Source organism: Oncorhynchus gorbuscha, linkage group LG07 (assembly GCF_021184085.1).
Source record: "Oncorhynchus gorbuscha isolate QuinsamMale2020 ecotype Even-year linkage group LG07, OgorEven_v1.0, whole genome shotgun sequence".
Lineage (NCBI taxonomy): Eukaryota > Metazoa > Chordata > Actinopteri > Salmoniformes > Salmonidae > Oncorhynchus > Oncorhynchus gorbuscha.
Window position 1 is genome coordinate 4,698,384 of NC_060179.1, and position 18,185 is coordinate 4,716,568.

Consider the following 18,185-nt stretch of genomic DNA (forward strand, 5'->3'; position numbering starts at 1 on the left):
GGGGGCATAGTAACTAGAGGCTGGGTGCATAGTAACTAAAGGCTGGAGGCATAGTAACTAAAGGCATAGTAACTAAAGGCATAGTAACTAAAGGCATAGTAACTAAAGGCTGGGGGCATAGTAACTAAAGGCATAGTAACTAAAGGCTGGGGGCATAGTAACTAAAGGCTGGGGGCATAGTAACTAAAGGCATAGTAACTAAAGGCTGGGGGCATAGTAACTAAAGGCTGGGGCCATAGTAACTAAAGGCATAGTAACTAAAGGCTGGGGGCATAGTAACTAAAGGCTGGGGGCATAGTAACTAAAGGCTGGGGGCATAGTAACTAGAGGCTGGGGGCATAGTAACTAAAGGCATAGTAACTAAAGGCTGGGGGCATAGTAACTAAAGGCATAGTAACTAAAGGCATAGTAACTAAAGGCATAGTAACTAAAGGCTGGGGGAATAGTAACTAAAGACTGGGGGCATAGTAACTAAAGGCTGGGGGCATAGTAACTAAAAGTTGGGGGCATAATAACTAAAGGTTGGGGGCATAATAACTAAAGGCTGGGGGCATAGTAACTAAAGGCTGGGGGCATAGTAACTAAAGGCTGGGGGCATAGTAACTACAGACTGGGGGCATAGTAACTAAAGAATGGGGGCATAGTAACTAAAGGCATAGTAACTAAAGACTGGGGGCATAGTAACTAAAGGCTGGGAGCATAGTAACTAAAGGCATAGTAACTAAAGAATGGGGGCATAGTAACTAAAGGCTGGGGGCATAGTAACTAAAGGCATAGTAACTAAAGACTGGGGGCATAGTAACTAACGGCATAGTAACTAAAGACTGGGGGCATAGTAACTAAAGGCATAGTAACTAAAGACTGGGGGCATAGTAACTAACGGCATAGTAACTAAAGACTGGGGGCATAGTAACTAAAGGCTGGGGACATAGTAACTAAAGGCTGGGGGCATAGTAACTAAAGGCTGGGGGCATAGTAACTAAAGCCTGGGGGAATAGTAACTAAAGCCTGGGGGAATAGTAACTAGAGGCTGGGGGCATAGTAACTAAAGGATGGGGGCATAGTAACTAAAGGCTGGGGGCATAGTAACTAAAGGCTGGGGGCATAGTAACTAAAGGCTGGGGGCATAGTAACTACAGGCATAGTAACTGAAGGCATAGCAACTGAAGGCTGCCTCTCCATGCCTCTTGGTCCCAGGCTTTGGGATAGTTAAAAGGCTGTCTCTCCATGCCTCTTGGTCCCAGGCTTTGGGATAGTTAAAAGGCTGTCTCTCCATGCCTCTTGGTCCTGGGCTTTGGGATAGTTAATAGGCTGTCTCTCCATGCCTCTTGGTCCTGGGCTTTGTGATAGTTAAAAGGCCAGAGGACCTGAGGGACCTACTGGGTACCTAACTTAAAAGCATGTCTGACATGTATTGAGGTGCACCATCGTGGATTGATTTAAAAACCAATAGAAGAATCTTAAAATGAATTCTGTAACTCACAGGCAGACAGTGCAGGGACCATTAAACCGGTGTAATGTGTGCTCTCCGTCTGGTCCTGGTCAGTACCCGTGCTGCAGAAATCTATATGTTTTGCAGTTGACCAATGTTTTGCTTTTGACCAGACAGGAGAGCATTACAGTAGTCATGCTCGTTTGTAATAAAAACATGTATGAGTCTCTCTGTATCAGTCTGAGAGAGAAATGGCCACACATTGGCAATGTTCCTCATGGTAAAAAGCTATTTTGGTCACATTCCTAATGATTAAACATTTAGTTCAGAATCTAAAGTTAAACCTACGTTTTTTTTTTACCTGGTGTTTTATCTTTATTGCCTGTGAATTCAAATGTGCGGCCAGATTCTCTCTCTCTCTGTGCTTCGGTTACAACAGTAAGTCTCTCAGTCCTGTCTTGATTTAGCTGGATGAAGTTGTGAGTACTTCCAAGTACTTAAATCACTACAGTGTAATACTTTATCCGTGGAGCTAAAATCCTCCGGTGACAGAGAAATGTAAAGACTCGTCTGCGTCTGCGTGAAAAAGAAATGACAAAAATTCGGACACCAAAAAATGAACTCTTCTTCCTGTTAAGTCCAAAACCAATTTACAACTGGACCGGGAGAGGCCACCTCTCCAGCCTGTTCAGAAGAACATCGTGGACACCCGTGTTGAATGTAGCACTTAAATCTAAGGGTACAAGGGACAGAGAGCTGTTTGGCATCTCTGTTGGCTCTAAGGTCATTTACCACGTTAACCAAGGCTGTCTCTGTGCTGTGGTGTGCACGAAAACCAAAATACAGTTGGCACTTAAAAAATAATTTAGCTGTTTGAACACCAATTTCTCCAGAACATTGCTTAGGAATGGAAGGTTGGAGATTGGCTGAAAATAGCTAAGAGCTGAAGAATATAGATTACTTTTCTTCAGAAGCAGTTTTTAGTGCCGTGGAGAAAGTGCCTGTGGATGGGGAGTGATTAACAATAGCTTGCACTTCTTCAGATATATAATTGAAAACTGTTTTGAAGAAGTTGGTGGGGATAGGACCTAGAAGACTAGTAGAAGACTTAAATTGTTATATCACTTTCCTGAGCATGTCTGTGTCAACCAGGGAACACAAATCCATAGTGCTTTTGCGTGGTAGGCTAGGGCACATGTCGAACTTCTCATCAGCTCTTGCTTGACTGATACACAGCCTAATTTTATCTCTGAAATATGCCACAAACTCATCACATTTAGATGTGGAGGAAAGCTCACATTGGTTCGAGAGGGTGGGATTTATCAGGCCATGATTGGTTGAGTAATCTACCCCACCTGGCATTTCTAATTGCCTTCTTACACTTATAAATACGATTGTAACGCAACAAACTGTGGGAAAAAAGTCAAAGGGTCTGAATACTTTCCTGAAGGCAAGTTGTTCTCTCACATCATAATGGATCTGCCACTTTGACTTTGTACACTTCTGCTCTGCCTTCCTACAATCTCTCTTTCATTGATTAGTTTCCTCACTCATCCAAGGGGTTCTCTGTTTGGATGTCACCTTTCTTAACTTTACTGGAGCCACGGCATCAATAGTTGCCATTCATTTTCTATTATAGTTAACTAAATTGTCACAAGAGGAAGGCAGAATAAGTGATGGTAATAACCAGGCCCAGTAGAAAGCCCCTTGGTAATAACTAGGCCCAGTGGTTGTAGAGGGTGCTGCAGGTCAGTACCTCAGGAGTAATGTCAGTTGGCTTTTCATAACCGAGCATTCAGAGGACGAGAGAGAGAGAGAGAGAGAGAGAGAGAGAGAGAGAGAGAGAGAGAGAGAGTATCCCAAATTGCACATTATTTCCTACATAGTGCCCTACTTTTGACAAAAGCCCTTTGGCCTTCCCTCTAATGGCTAACATAAAAATTTAAGAAGGATTAGGCTGATCCTAGATCTGTGCCTTACTGAAACTTCTATCTACCGGGATCGGTGTGAAACATAACACTGAGGGAGATTGAAGAGAGAGATGAAAACAGCAGGTCAGGGACAAGATAGCACATCGGTGAACAGGTCAGGGTTGAAAACAGTTGAAACCGGAGCAACAGCACGAACAGGTGGACTGGGGACAGCCAGGATTCATCAGGCCAGGTAGTCCTCCGGCATGATCCTAGGGCTCAGGTCCTCCGGGAGGGGAGGGAGAGCGAATTAGAGGGAGCATACTTACATTCGCACAGGACACCAGATAGGACAGGAGAATTACACCAAATATATCAGACCGACCCGGCACATAGACTATTGCATAATAGATACTGGAGGCTGAGACAAGAGGGGTCGGGAGACACTGTGGCCCCATCCCACGATACCCCCGGACAGGGCCAACCAGGCAGGATATAACCCCACCCATTTTGCCAAAGCACAGCCCCTACACCACTAGAGGGATATCAACAGACCACCAACTTACCATCCTGAGACAAGGCTGAGTACAGCCACCACACCACTAGAGGGATATCTTCAACCACCAACTTACCATCCTGAGACAAGGCTGAGTATAGGCCATGAAGATATCCTTCACCGCACAAGCCTGAGGGGAGCAAAACCAGACAGGAAGATCCCGTCTGTGACTCAACCCACTCAAGTGACACACCCCTCCTAGGGACTGCATGGAAGAACACTAGTAAACCAGTGATCCAGCCCCCGTAATATGGTCAGAGGCTGAGACTCCCAGTGGAGAGAGGGGAGCCGGTCAGGCAGAGACAGCAAGGGCGGTACTTCGCTCCAGTGCATTGACGTTCACCTTTGCCCCCCTCGGCCAGACTACACTCAATCATAGACAATTACATTACATTTAAGTCATTTAGCAGACGCTCTTATCCAGAGCGACTTACAAATTGGTGCATTCACCTTATGACATCCAGTGGAACAGTCACTTTACAATAGTGCATCTAAATCTTAAAGGGGGGGGGGTGAGAAGGATTACTTATCCTATCCTAGGTATTCCTTAAAGAGGTGGGGTTTCAGGTGTCTCCGGAAGGGGGCGATTGACTACTGAAAAGATTTAGTCTTCAGTAAAGACTTAAAGGTCCAGACCGAGTCTGCGTCTCTCACATGGGTAGGCAGACCATTCCATAAAAATGGAGCTCTATAGGAGAGAGCCCTGTCTCCAGCTGTTTGCTTAGAAATTCTAGGGGCAATTAGGAGGCCTGCGTCTTGTGACGTCTTGTACGTGTAGGTATGTAAGGCAGGACCAAATCGGAAAGATAGGTAGGAGCAAGCCCATGTAATGCTTTGTAGGTTAGCAGTAAAACCTTGAAATCAGCCCTTGCCTTAACAGGAAGACTAGCACTGGAGTAATATGATCACATTTTTGGGTTCTAGTCAGGATTCTAGCAGCCGTATTTAGCACTAACTGAAGTTTATTTTGTGCTTTATCCGGGTAGCCGAAAAGTAGAGCATTGCAGTAGTCTAACCTAGAACTGACAAAGGCATGGACACATTTTTCTGCCTAATTTTTGAACAGAACGTTTCTGATTTTTACAATGTTACATAGATGGGAAAAAAACATCCTTGAAACAGTCCTGATATGTTCGTCAAAAGAGAGATCAGGGTCCAGAGTAACGCCGAGGTCCTTCACAGTTTCATTTGAGACGAATGTACAACCATTAAGATTCATTGTCAGATCCAACTGCAGCAACTGCAACTGCTTCTTGGGACCTAGAACTAGAATCTCTGTTTTGTCCGAGTTTAAAAGTAAAACTTTTGCCGCTATCCACTTCCTTATGTCTGAAACACAGGCTTCCGGGAGGGCAATTTTGGGGCTTCACCATGTTTCATCAAAATGTACAGCTGTGTGTCCTCCACATAGCAGTGAAAGTTGACATTGTGTTTCCCGAATGACATCACCAAGAGGTAGAATATATAGTGAAAACAATAGTGGTCCTAAAACAGAACCTTGAGGAACGCCGGAACGTACAATTGATTTGTCAGAGGACAAACCATCCACAGAGACAAACTGATATATTTCCAACAAATATGCTCTAAGCCGGCCAAGAAGATGTCCGTGTAAACCAATATGGGTTTCTAATCTCTTCAAAAGAATGTGGTGATCGATGGTGTCAAAAGCAGCACTAATGTCTAGGAGCAGGAAGGCAGGTCTGACCCCATTAAAAGGTCAGTTACCACCTTAATAAATGTAATTTGGTGGTGCTGTAATAGCGAGCCGAGCCAGTTGAACATATTGATACCAGGGATATTGTTGGCTTCTGCGTGCTCCTGAAGTGCTGTGGCCCTGTGTGCTCTTTCGTGAGTGTTGTGTTTTTATTCATTTATCTCTGGCACCTACCTACCTGAGAGGCATGAGGCCTGTGTGGCGTTGTACTGTTAAAACCATCCAAGTGCTGAAATGAAACACCTGTGTGTTGCAAAGCCACATGCTGCCAGTTCTCTCCACTCTTACCTACGCTTTTTAAATGGTCTGATGTTGGTAATACTCATACATTTGTAAATTCATTTTCTCCTCTTTTTAATGTTTTTTTTTATGCCATTGTTTACCACTTCAATGTCCTTTAATCTGTAGTTTGAAGCATATATAACACATTTTGTTTCACTACATTACATATTCAACAATAAACACATCACACAACACTTTACAAGGGTATGTATGATTCTTGCCATCAAATCATGTTTGTCAGCTTCTATTCTGGTTAATAACATTTAATAAAATGTAGGTTTTCAGCACTCATGTCGACTTTACACGCATAATCAATACACATCCGAGGTTGACGAGTTCTGATTTCACTCAACTTTTTAATAAAGGAACCATTTCCAGATCATAGTCAAATCAAATCAAATCAAATGTATTTATAAAGCCCTTCGTACATCAGCTGATACCTCAAAGTGCTGTACAGAAACCCAGCCTAAAACCCCAAACTGCAAGCAATGCAGGTGTAGAAGCACGGTGGCTAGGAAAAACTCCCTAGAAAATCCAGAACCTAGGAAGAAACCTAGAGAGGAACCAGGCTATGAGGGATGGGCCAGTCCTCTTCTGGCTGTGCCGGGTGGAGAGGAACCAGGCTATGAGGGGTGGGCCAGTCCTCTTCTGGCTGTGCCGGGTGGAGAGGAACCAGGCTATGAGGGGTGGGCTAGTCCTCTTCTGGCTGTGCCGGGTGGAGAGGAACCAGGCTATGAGGGGTGTGCCAGTCCTCTTTTGGCTGTGCCGAGTGGAGAGGAACCAGGCTATGAGGGGTGGGCAGTCCTCTTCTGGCTGTGCTGGGTGGAGAGGAACCTGGCTATGAGGGTGGCCAATCCTCTTCTGGCTGTGCCGGGTGGAGAGGAACCAGGCTATGAGGGGTGGGCCAGTCCTCTTCTGGCTGTGCTGGGTAGAGAGGAACCAGGCTATGAGGGGTGGCCAGTCCTCTTCTGGCTGTGCTGGGTGGAGAGGAACCAGGCTATGAGGGGTGGCCAGTCCTCTTCTGGCTGTGCCAGGTGGAGATTATAAACCTAGAGAGGAACCAGGCTATGAGGGGTGGCCAGTCCTCTTCTGGCTCTGCCAGGTGGAGATTATAAACCTAGAGAGGAACCAGGCTATGAGGGGTGGCCAGTCCTCTTCTGGCTGTGCCGGATGGAGAGGAACCAGGCTATGAGGGGTGGCCAGTCCTCTTCTGGCTGTACCGGGTGGAGAGGAACCAGGCTATGAGGGGTGGCCAGTCCTCTTCTGGCTGTGCTGGGTAGAGAGGAACCAGGCTATGAGGGGTGGCCAGTCCTCTTCTGGCTGTGCTGGGTGGAGAGGAACCAGGCTATGAGGGGTGGCCAGTCCTCTTCTGGCTGTGCCAGGTGGAGATTATAGCAGAACATGACCAAGATTAGCCCAAACTAATGATAACAATACATACATAATTTTAGCAAACATTTAAAAAGGAAACATAAAATAATCCAAATTATTATATTTTAGACACATTGAAAAACAAAAGATTATACTATCGAACTGCTAATTTACTCGCATAAAAAGACTATGGATTTATTTGAGCAGATTCAACATCATGAAGCAACATTGGATGACATGATGAAGGTGTGGTAGAGAAGATGTCTGTTTGTTTTCCTCTCCTCCTTCATCAGTGGTGCTGGTTTCCTCCCTTCATCAGTGGTGCTGGTTTCCTCCTTCATCAGTGGTGCTGGTTTCCTCTCCTCCATCAGTGGTGCTGGTTTCCTCTCCTCCTTCATCAGTGGTGCTGGTTTCCTCCTTCATCAGTGGTGCTGGTTTCCTCCTTCATCAGTGGTGCTGGTTTCCTCCCTTCATCAGTGGTGCTGGTTTCCTCTCCTCCTTCATCAGTGGTGCTGGTTTCCTCTCCTCCTTCATCAGTGGTGCTGGTTTCCTCCCTCCATCAGTGGTGCTGGTTTCCTCCCTTCATCAGTGGTGCTGGTTTCCTCCCTCCATCAGTGGTGTTGGTTTCCTCCCTTCATCAGTGGTGCTGGTTTCCTCCCTTCATCAGTGGTGCTGGTTTCCTCTCCTCCTTCATCAGTGGTGCTGGTTTCCTCCCTCCATCAGTGGTGCTGGTTTCCTCCCCTTCATCCGTGGTGCTGGTTTCCTCCCTCCATCAGTGGTGCTGGTTTCCTCCCCTTCATCCGTGGTGCTGGTTTCCTCCCTCCATCAGTGGTGCTGGTTTCCTCTCCTCCTTCATCAGTGGTGCTGGTTTCCTACCTTCATCAGTGGTGCTGGCTTCCTCCCCTTCATCAGTGGTGCTGGTTTCCTCCCCTTCATCAGTGGTGCTGGTTTCCTCCCCTTCATCAGTGGTGCTGGTTTTCCTCCCTTCATCAGTGGTGCTGGTTTCCTCCCTTCATCAGTGGTGCTGGTTTCCTCCCCTTCATCAGTGGTGCTGGTTTCCTCCCCTTCATCAGTGGTGCTGGTTTCCTCCCCTTCATCAGTGGTGCTGGGTTCCTCCCTCCATCAGTGGTGCTGGTTTCCTCCCCTTCATCAGTGGTGCTGGTTTCCTCCCCTTCATCAGTGGTGCTGGTTTCCTCCCTTCATCAGTGGTGCTGGTTTCCTCCCCTTCATCAGTGGTGCTGGTTTTCTCCTTCATCAGTGGTTGTCATGCTGAAAGTCCCAGCCACGTTTCATCTTCAATGCCCTTGCTGATGGAAGGAGGTTTTCACTCAAAATCTCAAAATACATGGCCCCATTCATTCTTTCCTTTACACGGATCAATCGTCCTGGTCCCTTTGCAGAAAAACAGCCCCAAAGCATGATGTTTCCACCCCCATGCTTCACAGTAGGAATGGTGTTCTTTGGATGCAACTCAGCATTCTTTGTCCTCCAGACACGACGAGTTGAGTTTTTACCAAAAAGTTATATTTTGTTTTCATCTGACCATATGACATTCTCCCAATCTTCTTCTGGATCATCCAAATGCTCTCTAGCAAACTTCAGACGGGCCTGGACATGTACTGGCTTAAGCAGGGGGACACGTCTGGCACTGCAGGATTTGAGTCCCTGGCGGCGTAGTGTGTTCCTGATGGTAGGCCTTGTTACTTTGGTCCCAGCTCTCTGCAGGTCATTCACTAGGTCCCCCGTGTGGTTCTGCGATTTTTGCTCACCGTTCTTATGATCATTTTGACCCCACTGGGTGAGATCTTGCGTGGAGCCCCAGATCGAGGGAGATTATCAGTGGTCTTGTATGTCTTCCATTTCCTAATAATTGCTCCCACAGTTGATTTATTCAAACCAAGCTGCTTACTTATTGCAGATTCAGTCTTCCCAGCCTGGTGCAGGTCTACAATTTTGCTTCTGGTGTCCTTTGACAGCTCTTTGGTCTTGGCCATAGTGAAGTTTGGAGTGTGACTGTTTGAGGTTGTGGATAGGTGTCTTTTATACTGATAACAAGTTCAAACAGGTGCCATTAATACAGGTAACAAGTGGAGGACAGAGGAGCCTCTTAAAGAAGAAGTTACAGGTCTGTGAGAGCCAGAAATCTTGCTTGTTTATAGTTGACCAAATACTTATTTTCCACCATAATTTGCAAATAAATTCATTAAAAATCGTACAATGTGATTTTCTGGATTTCTTCTTCCCTCATTTTGTCTGTCATAGTTGAAGTGTACCTATGATGCAAATTACAGGCCTCTCTCATCTTTTTAAGTGGTAGAATCTGCACAATTGGTGGCTGACTAAATACTTTTTTGCCCCACGGTACACATGGTTAGCAGATGCTTGTGCTTCTAGTTCCGACCGTGCAGTAATATCCAACGAGTAATAAAACCTAACAATTTCACAACAACTACCAGGCCATGGAAGGACATTTTCAGTTTCCAGGAATTGTGTGCAGATTCTTGTGAACTTGGGGCCGTGCATTATCATGCTGAAACATGAGGTGACGGCGGGCGGATGAATGGCATGACAACGGGCCTCAGGATCTCATCACTGTGTCTCCGTGCATTCAAATTGCCATTGAAAAAATGCAATTGTGTTCGTTGTCCGTAGCTTATGCCTGCCCCATGCCATAACCCTACCGCCACCTTTAGGCACTCTGTTCACAACAGCATCAGCATACCACTCGCCTACACAATGCCATTGTCTGTGGTTATGAGGCCGGTTGGACATACTGGCAAATTCTCTAAAACGGTGGCTTATGATAGAAAAATGAACATTGAACATCTGGCAATAGCTCTGGAGGACATTCCCTCAGTCAGCATACTAATTGCACTGCCTCCAAACTTGAGACATCTGTGACATTGTGTTGTGTGACACAACTGCACATTTTAGTGTGGACTTTTGTTGTTCACAGCACAAGGTGCACCTGTCAAATCCAATTGTATTTGTCACATGTGCCGAATACAACAGGTGTAGACCTTACCGTGAAATGCTTACCTACAAGCCCTTAACCAACAATTCGATTTTAAGAAAATAGAGTTAAGAAAATATTTACAATATAAAGTAAAATAAAAAATAAACACAATAAAATAACAATAATGAGTCTATATACAGGGGGTACCGATACCAAGTCAATGGGCGGGTGAACAGGTTAGTCGAGGTCATTTGTACATGTAGTTAGGGGTAAAGTGACTATGCATAGGTAATAAACAGCAATGTAAAAACAACACTTCCAAGTATATAAGTCCTGGATGGCAGGAAGCTTGGCCCCAGTGATGTACTGGGCTGTACACATTACCCTCTGTAGCTCCTTACGGTCGGAGGCCGAGCAGTTGCCATACCAGGCGGTGATCCAACATGTCAGGATGCTCTCGATGGTGCAGCTGTAGAACCTTTTGAGGATCTGGGGACCCATGCCAAATATTGTTTGTCTCCTGAGGGGGAAAAGGCGTTGTCGTGCCCTCTTCACAACTTTCTTGGTGTGTTTGGACCATGACAGTTTGTTGGTGATGTGGACAGGGGGTTTCGCCTGCCTCTACCACATTTAGCTAATGAGGAGGGTTAGAGGGGGTTCATCAGCCTGTACCACATTTAGCTAATGAGGACGGTTAGAGGGGGGTTCATCAGCCTGTAACCACATTTAGCTAATGAGGAGGGTTAGAGGGGGGTTCATCAGCCTGTACCACATTTAGCTAATGAGGAGGGTTAGAGGGGGGTTCACCTGCCTGTACCACATTTAGCTAATGAGGAGGGTTAGAGGGGGGTTCACCTGCCTCTACCACATTTAGCTAATGAGGAGGGTTAGAGGGGGGTTCACCTGCCTCTACCACATTTAGCTAATGACGAGGGTTAGAGGGGGGTTCACCTGCCTCTACCACATTTAGCTAACGAGGAGGGTTAGAGGGGGGTTCATCAGCCTCTACCACATTTAGCTAATGAGGACGGTTAGAGGGGGGTTCATCAGCCTGTACCACATTTAGCTAATGAGGACGGTTAGAGGGGGGTTCATCAGCCTGTAACCACATTTAGCTAATGAGGAGGGTTAGAGGGGGGTTCATCAGCCTGTACCACATTTAGCTAATGAGGAGGGTTAGAGGGGGTTCACCTGCCTGTACCACATTTAGCTAATGAGGAGGGTTAGAGGGGGGTTCACCTGCCTCTACCACATTTAGCTAATGAGGAGGGTTGGAGGGGGGTTCACCTGCCTCTACCACATTTAGCTAATGACGAGGGTTAGAGGGGGGTTCACCTGCCTCTACCACATTTAGCTAACGAGGAGGGTTAGAGGGGGGTTCATCAGCCTCTACCACATTTAGCTAACGAGGAGGGTTAGAGGGGGGTTCACCTGCCTCTACCACATTTAGCTAACGAGGAGGGTTAGAGGGGGGTTCATCAGCCTCTACCACATTTAGCTAATGAGGAGGGTTAGAGGGGGGTTCACCTGCCTCTACCACATTTAGCTAACGAGGAGGGTTAGAGGGGGGTTCATCAGCCTCTACCACATTTAGCTAGTGAGGGAAAACCCTGGTTGGCTAGTACAATGTAAGGGTTTAATCCCAACACTTTCTCCTTCCTGCTGAAGTGTGCACTTGTTCACTAAATGTAAAAGCATTGGATTGGTGTTGGCATGGCCTAAATGGAGTTTCCATATGCCAGCCATTTCCTTTCAGTTCTGTGAAGGGAAGTGAACGAGTGCACACTTGGGGAGACAGGAGAGGTTAATGGGAGTGTGTAAGCTATCCTCATCACCTCCCTTTTCTGAGCATAAATATAAACCACTAGGTTATTCCACTAAGAATCCCAATCCAACATGATATGAAGATATCAGTTTTCATCTCGCTTCGACCTGTTATAGGAGACTGGTCCTAAAACCAGACATTAAACTTCACCACTTGAGTTATTGACCCTGATTTAAATAGGGGCTATCAATTAACTGTGCATTGAAATGTAAAACATTTCCTCTTTTGTGATAAACTGTTCAACACACACACACACACACACACACACACACACACACACACACACACACACACACACACACACACACACACACACACACACACACACACACACACACACACACACACACACACACACACACACACACACACACACACACACACACACACACACACACACACACACACACACACACACACACACACACACACACACACACACACACACACACACACACACACACACCAGTTATTTTGTTGCTTATTCTGCAATTTTGGAGATGAATAATGAATTATTAAACTCACCATTGGGAATTGAAAATCTGTTAAGTAACTAAACTATTGATTGAGGTAATGAATTAACTCAAATGTTTGGTTGAAAGCACAATGATGCAATGAATGCTGTTAGTATCTTGTAAAGCCTGGTTGCTATCTTATTCAGCTTGGTTATTATCTTATTCAGCTTGGTTATTATCTTATTCAGCTTGGTTATTATCTTATTCAGCTTGGTTATTATCTTATTCAGCTTGGTTATTATCTTATTCAGCTTGGTTATTATCTTATTCAGCTTGGTTATTATCTTATTCAGCTTGGTTATTATCTTATTCAGCTTGGTTATTATCTTATTCAGCTTGGTTATTATCTTATTCAGCTTGGTTATTATCTTATTCAGCTTGGTTATTATCTTATTCAGCTTGGTTATTATCTTATTCAGCTTGGTTATTATCTTATTCAGCTTGGTTATTATCTTATTCAGCTTGGTTATTATCTTATTCAGCTTGGTTATTATCTTATTCAGCTTGGTTATTATCTTATTCAGCTTGGTTATTATCTTATTCAGCTTGGTTGCTATCTTATTCAGCTTGATTGCTCTGTCTTTGTCCAGCTTCTCCATGAACTCCTGGCAGGGGAGATTGAAGTTTGTCTTCACAATAAGCATGGCCTTGATGGCAGGAACAGTGAACCTATTTCTTGCTGCTGTCCATATATATAATTCATTTGGGAGAACACTCTCTCGACTGGTGCATTACTTCCAGGTAAGCACATGACAACAGACGCTAATCTAGCCAGGTGTGGAATGTGGTTCTCTTTGAAGTGGGTAACCACCGTGCTTCATCTCTGACTAAGCCGTGTCTCAGATGTTTTCCATTCTTTAAGCGATCCCCCTTTAGGAACTCTTGCAGGCCAGTAACCTCATCAAACAATACATCCTCATTGACGGTCACATGGGGGCATTTTTCCTGCTGTGTGGCTGCTGCCTTCACACAGAGGTTGCCTTTTTAAAAGGAGACAAAGTACATCTTTTAGATGATTATTATCTGTGTGCTTTCCCCAATGCTTGCAAGTAGTTCACAGCCGTAGTGAAGAATGATTGGGATGTTTTGAGAAAGCTCTCTTTAAACATGTCTCCATTGTCCTCCAGCTCTCTTTAAACATGTCTCCATTGTCCTCCAGCTCTCTTTAAACATGTCTCCATTGTCCTCCAGCTCTCTCAGAAGTCCTCTGACCAAAACTGGAATGAAGTTGTCATCACGTCTTGCAGTCAATTTTGCCTCAAGGTTTCTCAGGATTGCAGCGGACTACACAGCACAGTGGTTCTGGCCTTCAAGCCTCTCGATCGTGTCACTGAATACAGTCAGGTTTCCATGGACAAAGGCCAGCCAAAGTTCAGTCAGTGGATCTTCGAACATTGTTAGCAAGACAACAGGCTATTTGTCTTCAGAAAGAAAAAAGGATCTAAATGGCACACGCCTTTTCAGCACTCTTTCTAGAGCAGGGAGCATGGACAGCCAGCGAACATTGATGGGTCCTAAAATGTTATGGTACTCCTGGCCAACAAACTCACTAAAGCTCTTCAGTCTTTCTACTCTGACGGTGAAAATATGAAAATATCTTTGTGAGCAGGTACTCAACATCAAGAGGAATCATATCCAAAGCTGTTCTGGTCGTGTTATGAATGATGTGGGCAGGACAACCTAAGCCAATCACGTCCCACTGCAAAGAGCATTTTTTACTTTGGTTTGGACATTAGAGGTCGACCGATTATGATTTTTCAACGCCGATACCGATACCGATTATTGGAGGATCAAAAAAATGAGTTTGATACCGATTAATCGGACAACTATTTTTTTGGTTTACTGAATGAACAATTATTTCAACTTAATATAATACATCAATAAAATCAATTTAGCCTCAAATAATTAATTAAACATGTTCAATTTGGTTTACATAATGCAAAAACAAAGTGTGGTCGGCAGAAAAGGCCACGACTTTGTCTTCCTGCTCTTTCTCCAATCGTCTTCCTGCTCTTTCTTCACTCGTCTTCCTGCTCTTTCTCCAATCATCTTTCTGCTCTTTCTCCAATCGTCTTCCTGCTCTTTCTCCAATCGTCTTCCTGCTCTTTCTCCAATCGTCTTCCTGCTCTTTCTCCAATCGTCTTCCTGCTCTTTCTCCAATCGTCTTCCTGCTCTTTCTCCAATCGTCTTTCTGCTCTTTCTCCAATCGTCTTCCTGCTCTTTCTCCAATCGTCTTTCTGCTCTTTCTCCAATCGTCTTCCTGCTCTTTCTCCAATTGTCTTTCTGCTCTTTCTCCAATCGTCTTCCTGCTCTTTCTCCAATCGTCTTTCTGCTCTTTCTCCAATCGTCTTCCTGCTCTTTCTCCAATCGTCTTCCTGCTCTTTCTCCAATCGTCTTTCTGCTCTTTCTCCAATCGTCTTCCTGCTCTTCCTCCAATCGTCTTCCTGCTCTTTCTCCAATCGTCTTCCTGCTCTTTCTCCAATCGTCTTTCTGCTCTTTATCCAATCGTCTTCCTGCTCTTTCTCCAATCGTCTTTCTGCTCTTTATCCAATCGTCTTCCTGCTCTTTATCCAATCGTCTTCCTGCTCTTTATCCAATCGTCTTCCTGCTCTTTCTTCAATCGTCTTCCTGCTCTTTATCCAATCGTCTTCCTGCTCTTTATCCAATCGTCTTCCTGCTCTTTCTTCAATCGTCTTTCTGCTCTTTATCCAATCGTCTTCCTGCTCTTCCTCCAATCGTCTTCCTGCTCTTTCTCCAATCGTCTTTCTGCTCTTTATCCAATCGTCTTCCTGCTCTTTCTCCAATCGTCTTCCTGCTCTTTATCCAATCGTCTTTCTGCTCTTTCTCCAATTGTCTTCCTGCTCTTTCTCGAATCGTCTTTCTGCTCTTTATCCAATCGTCTTCCTGCTCTTCCTCCAATCGTCTTCCTGCTCTTCCTCCAATCGTCTTCCTGCTCTTTCTCCAATCGTCTTTCTGCTCTTTATCCAATCGTCTTCCTGCTCTTTATCCAATCGTCTTCCTGCTCTTTCTCCAATCGTCTTCCTGCTCTTTATCCAATCGTCTTTCTGCTCTTTCTCCAATCATCTTCCTGCTCTTTCTCCAATCGTCTTTCTGCTCTTTATCCAATCGTCTTCCTGCTCTTCCTCCAATCGTCTTCCTGCTCTTTCTCCAATCGTCTTCCTGCTCTTTCTCCAATCGTCTTCCTGCTCTTTCTTCCTTTCCTTCTCTTCACCTTTCCACCTCACTCTTCCACACTCTCCTCACTTCACTCTTTTTACTCCCTTAATCTTTCCTTCTTCTAATCCAATCTTTAATAATAAATAGTACACTATTAGATATAATACTTCGGTTATCAGATTCCCATTGCTTGCCTCATTTTTGTATTTTATCTCAAACATTGTTTGGAATAATAAATTGGCAGGCTTTGTAATCATATCTTTACCTTTCCTCCTCTGTTTCCTTCACTCTTCTTTCTATCCAGTCTTCCTCCTCTCCTTTCTCTCCACTCTCTAACAGAAAACATTATGCTAATGTTATCCATGAAAATGTCTAAATATATTTTCACACAACTTCTTATAATGCCAAACCATTAAAATTGTAATCTACAAATAAATATTCCCAGCATTGTGCATAAATTTAATATAGTCATATTTTCAAAATAGCTCGTCCACTGAATGTTTACACGCGGACGTTTTTCAACCTAGTTAATGTAAACTCGTACATCGCCCTTATTTTAGCGCCTCAAAAACGTAATACTTCCAGATCAACTGTAATGTCAATACTATTGTAAAGCACATTTTCTCCCCTTTTCAAACATAATCAATTACATGACCCTCACGCTGCCTGTTTCTGCATAATTCAACAAGGCAATGAGCCCCGTCGGGTCTTTAAAAAAATGGCAGGTGGGGAAGCGAAACTAATGCGTGATAGTGAGAAGGAGAGATGTCAGGTGGGAAAATTGCTTTTTTTCACTCGATCAGTCCAACTTATCACCTTATCGCATCTAAAATGTGAATGAAACACTATAAAGAGTTTATATAATGTGCCATTACATACCTATTGGAAGGTTTGTGTCGAATTTGAATCTGTTTTTTAGGGCGGTGCTAAAGTGATCTTAGAAGCAAACAGCGGCTTTGAGAAGGATGATCGCATGCAATGATGATGCAAAAAATGACTAGGTATCCCCTCCTTACCCCCGTCACTGTCCATTTCTAGTTTTTAAAGGATGAGTGAAGTGCTACACCTGGTGGAGAGAGATTGTAAGACAGAAATAGTTGCTTTATGCGTGCTGTGCGTTACGGAAAACAAACATTCTTTCCCTTTGACACCCTGTGTAAAAGAGCCAACTTTGTCTTCCATTTCTTTTGCTATACAGAAATAACTAAGCATGCCGAAAAGTTGTTGTGTTGTTCAACATACATGAACAAAAATATAAATGCTACAATTTCAAAGATTTTACTGAGTTACAGTTCATATAAGGCAATCAGTCAATTGAAATAAATACATTTTGCCCTAATCTATGGATTTCACATGACTGGGAATACAGATATGCATCTGTTGGTCACAGATACATTAGAAAAAGGTAGGGGTGTGGATCAGAAAACCAGTCAGTGTCTGGCGTGGAACAGAAAACCAGTCAGTATCTGGTGTGGATCAGAAACCCAGTCAGTATCTGGTGTGGATCAGAAACCCAGTCAGTATCTGGTGTGGATCAGAAACCCAGTTAGTATCTGGTGTGGATCAGAAAACCAGTCAGTGTCTGGCGTGGAACAGAAAACCAGTCAGTATCTGGTGTGGATCAGAAAAACAGTCAGTGTCTGGCGTGGAACAGAAAACCAGTCAGTATCTGGTGTGGATCAGAAAACCAGTCAGTATCTGGTGTGGAACAGAAAACCAGTCAGTATCTGGTGTGGATCAGAAAACCAGTCAGTATCTGGTGTGGATCAGAGAACCAGTCAGTATCTGGCGTGGAACAGAAAACCAGTCAGTATCTGGTGTGGAACAGAAAACCAGTGAGTATCTGGTGTGGATCAGAAAACCAGTCAGTATCTGGTGTGGATCAGAAAACCAGTCAGTATCTGGTGTGGATCAGAACACCAGTCAGTATCTGGTGTGGATCAGAGAACCAGTCAGTATCTGGTGTGGATCAGAGAACCAGTCAGTATCTGGTGTGGATCAGAGAACCAGTCAGTATCTGGTGTGGATCAGAGAACCAGTCAGTATCTGGTGTGACTCAGAGAACCAGTCAGTATCTGGTGTGGATCAGAGAACCAGTCAGTATCTGGTGTGACCACCATTCGCCTCATGCAGCGAGACACGTCTCCTTCGCACAGAGTTGATCAGGCTGTTGATTGTGGCCTGTGGAATGTTGTCCCCACTCCTCTCCAATGGCTGTGTGAAGTTGCTGGATATTGGCGGGAACTGGAACACGCTGTCGTACACGTCGTAAACGTCCATCCACACCAAACATGCTTAATAAGTGACATGTCTGGTGAGCATGCAGGCCATGAAAGAACTGGGACATTTTCAGCATCCAGGAATTGTGTTACAAGGTCCTTGCAACATGGGGCCGTGCATTATCATACTGAAACATGAGGTGATGGTGGCAGATGAATGGCACCACA